The 3,608-nt window shown below is 42.2% G+C and overlaps 4 non-coding genes across 4 annotated transcripts; 2 read left to right on the top strand and 2 right to left on the bottom strand.

Moving 5' to 3' along the window:
* Positions 1 to 292: 292 nt before the first annotated feature.
* Positions 293 to 365, bottom strand: trnaa-ugc. Its single transcript has one exon. It is a non-coding gene; the product is annotated as a tRNA-Ala (tRNA).
* A 1,707-nt stretch (positions 366 to 2,072) lies between these two features.
* On the bottom strand, positions 2,073 to 2,145 carry trnaa-agc. The gene has a single exon. It is a non-coding gene; the product is annotated as a tRNA-Ala (tRNA).
* Positions 2,146 to 2,375: 230 nt separating this feature from the next.
* Positions 2,376 to 2,457, top strand: trnas-gcu. The gene has a single exon. It is a non-coding gene; the product is annotated as a tRNA-Ser (tRNA).
* Positions 2,458 to 3,440: 983 nt separating this feature from the next.
* On the top strand, positions 3,441 to 3,522 carry trnas-gcu. Its single transcript has one exon. It is a non-coding gene; the product is annotated as a tRNA-Ser (tRNA).
* Positions 3,523 to 3,608: the final 86 nt, after the last annotated feature.

Below are 3,608 nucleotides of genomic sequence, written 5' to 3'. Positions count from 1 at the left end.
TGCCCTTCTTCTCAAATATACCAATGTCTTCCAAGTATCGAATGCTTAGCAAGTTTTAAATAATTTCTATGTCGTACGTGATGACTGCGAATTGCCCTTTTGAAGAACGTTAACAAGCGAATTTGACTATAAAGCATTGGTCATTAACATTTGAGACATTACAAGGCAATAGAAGCTGTTCGCAAAGTAAGAGAGAACATTGCAATGCTTAGATAGTGCCATGTTCAAGTACTTGGGATCCTCCCAAGGCTTATCTTTGGTCAGCATTAGACAAGAAGTTCCCTACCAATGTTGGAGAATGAGGGTATCGATCCCTCTACCTCTCGCATGCAAAGCGAGCGCTCTACCATTTGAGCTAATTCCCCTACAAGTTCTCCAGTCATCCGACTGCTTTCAAAATTTGAAATACTAGTTCGAGAATTATTCAATTACAGACTAATTTATTTGTGGTTTTAACAAAATAACTTGACCGGAACTGTCATTGATATTTCCACTTGCCTGTTTTCTTGCTGGGTCTCAACTGCAGTATTGTAACGAACTTGCTGTGGCCCTCGGTTAGATGAGTGATGTTATCTGAGAAAAAATACAAAGTCTATAGGATTCCGGGTGTTGCTGCACAACTAGATCGTTTGAAAAAAGCAAGCATCTAGCTTTTACAGTCATTGGCCTCTTTGCCTTGGAGAATGAGGGTATCGATCCCTCTACCTCTCGCTTGCGCCTGCTAGCGCCCGCTATCTGCGCCCAAAGTAAGCCCACTTACCAATCAAATGTTTTAGTCCTGAGAATGGGGAGGAGGAATGGCTTATTTTTGACCAATGGGTGGCGCTTTGGCTTGTTCTTTTCTAATAACGTTTTGAGTTCGACCCCCACAGCCCCGCCCCTAAAACCTTTGACCAATGCGCGCTAGGTTCCGGCTCTTTATCTATAAATAACCGTGTTCCTGTAACTGTTTCTTTACTCTTACAGTTTGATCCTGAGAGTTGTTTTGAACAATTCGCGCTTTTACTAGTATATAATCCACGGACTTTGTCTGATCGCGTTTTAGCTATAGTTTTTCCGTGCTAGCATTTCCGTATAACCGCTTCGGTCGTTGTGCTTCCGTTGGACCAGTCTGCGGCCGCCATCGTACTCGTCTTCGGAACAGGTAAGCTGGTTTAATTCTTTATTTATTACACATTATTTGTCTATATTTGGTCAATATTTGTTAGAAAAAGGGGATTCAAGGGTTTTCGTGGCTCCGCCTCGACACACGGACTCACACAATTTTCAGCCTGATGCACGCGCGTAAGTCCAGCTTCGGCGCCGGAACTTTCTGCCAGAGCTGCTGTTCAGCCTGCGCACGAGGCTGCAGCGTACTCTCCTTCTTAGAAGATGCTTTGTGTGTGTTTTCTAGCATCGAGAGAAACATTAGTAATACAAACGCTATAAATATTGTACTAAATAATGACCGGATAGCTAAGTTAACTCTGTCTATGAAGGAACTGTAAATATATATTAAAAAAATTCGACCAAACTTTATTTTTGTTAAAAGTACAATGAAAAGCAGAGACGTGGTTTAGCCGTAAACAGTGATCCCTCCCCCCATGGCGTTGTAAACAGGAAGTGCTTTTTGGCGCCAAGAAAAGGGGACTGAATAGACCATAATAGCTTAGAAGTAAACAATTGTGTATGTGGGGGAGGAGGTGGNGGAGAATGAGGGTATCGATCCCTCTACCTCTCGCATGCAAAGCGAGCGCTCCACCATTTGAACTAATTCCCCTACCAGTTCTCCAGTCATCCGACTGCTTTAAAATTTTGAAATACTAGTTCGAGAATTATTCAATTATAGACTAATTTATTTGTGGTTTTAACAAAAAGAACTTGACAGGAACTGTCATTGATATTTCCACTTGCCTGTTTTCTTGCTGGGTCTCAACTGCAGTATTGTAACGAAATTGCTGTGGCCCTCGGTTAGATGAGTGATGTTATCTGAGAAAAAATACAAAGTCTATAGGATTCCGGGTGTTGCTGCACAACTAGATCGTTTGAAAAAAGCAAGCATCTAGCTTTTACAGGCATTGGCCTCTTTGCCTTGGAGAATGAGGGTATCGATCCCTCTACCTCTCGCATGCTAAGCGAGCGCTCTACCATTTGAGCTAATTCCCCTGCAAAACAAGACAATATATCGCTAAATTCCAAAAATATTTTTGGCTACTTTGAGAAGACAGCTCCTGCTAACCTTGTTGCATATCAACACACTGCTGTTTCTTTTTCTTTGGTCCGTCTAAAAGTTTCCAACTTTATTGAGCGGCTGAAATGAACAGGCTCCCTCGACCTATTGCATGCAATTCAAGACCTATGACACCAGTCCTGTCGTGAAGTTTTTGTACAGTCAGGATGAGGTGTCCGAGTGGTTAAGGAGATGGACTGCTAATCCATTGTGCTCTGCACGTATGGGTTCGAATCCCATCCTCATCGCTTGCCCTTCTTGTCAAATATACTAATGTCTTCCAAGTATCGAATGCTTACAGAGTTTGAAATCATTTCTATGTCGTACGTGATGACTGCCAATTGCCCTTTTGAAGAACGTTAACAAGCGTATTTGACCATAAAGCATTGGTCATCAACAAGTGAGAAATTACAAGGCAATAGAAGCTGTTCGCAAAGTAAGAGAGAACATTGCAATGCTTAGATAGTGCCATGTTCAAGTACTTGGGATCCTCCCAAGGCTTATCTTTGGTCAGCATTAGACAAGAAGTTCCCTACCAATGTTGGAGAATGAGGGTATCGATCCCTCTACCTCTCGCATGCAAAGCGAGCGCGCCACCATTTGAGCTAATTCCCCTACAAGTTCTCCAGTCATCCGACTGCTTTAAAAATTTGAAATACTAGTTCGAGAATTATTCAATTATAGACTAATTTATTTGTGGTTTTAACAAAAAGAACTTGACAGGAACAGTCATTGATATTTCCACTTGCCTGTTTTCTTGCTGGGTCTCAACTGCAGTATTGTAACGAAATTGCTGTGGCCCTCGGTTAGATGAGTGATGTTATCTGAGAAAAAATACAAAGTCTATAGGATTCCGGGTGTTGCTGCACAACTAGATCGTTTGAAAAAAGCAAGCATCTAGCTTTTACAGGCATTGGCCTCTTTGCCTTGGAGAATGCGGGTATTGATCCCTCTACCTCTCGCATGCTAAGCGAGCGCTCTACCATTTGAGCTAATTCCCCTGCAAAACAAGGCAATATATCGCTAAATTCCAAAAATATTTTTTGCTACGTTGAGAAGACAGCTCCTGCTAACCTTGTTGCATATCAACACACTGCTGTTTCTTTGTTTTTGGTCCGTCTAAAAGTTTCCAACTTTATTGAGCGGCTGAAATGAACAGGCTACCTCGACCTATTGCATGCCATTCAAGACCTATGACACCAGTCCTGTCGTGAAGTGTTTGTACAGTCAGGATGAGGTGTCCGAGTGGTTAAGGAGATGGACTGCTAATCCATTGTGCTCTGCACGCATGGGTTTGAATCCCATCCTCATCGCTTGCCCTTCTTGTCAAATATACCAATGTCTTCCAAGTATGGAATGCTTACCGAGTTTTAAATCATTTCTATGTCGTACGTGATGA

This window comes from Oryzias melastigma, unplaced genomic scaffold (assembly GCF_002922805.2).
Source record: "Oryzias melastigma strain HK-1 unplaced genomic scaffold, ASM292280v2 sc00673, whole genome shotgun sequence".
Lineage (NCBI taxonomy): Eukaryota > Metazoa > Chordata > Actinopteri > Beloniformes > Adrianichthyidae > Oryzias > Oryzias melastigma.
Note: the sequence above shows the minus strand (reverse complement) of the source record. Positions and strands in the feature narration are given on the sequence as shown.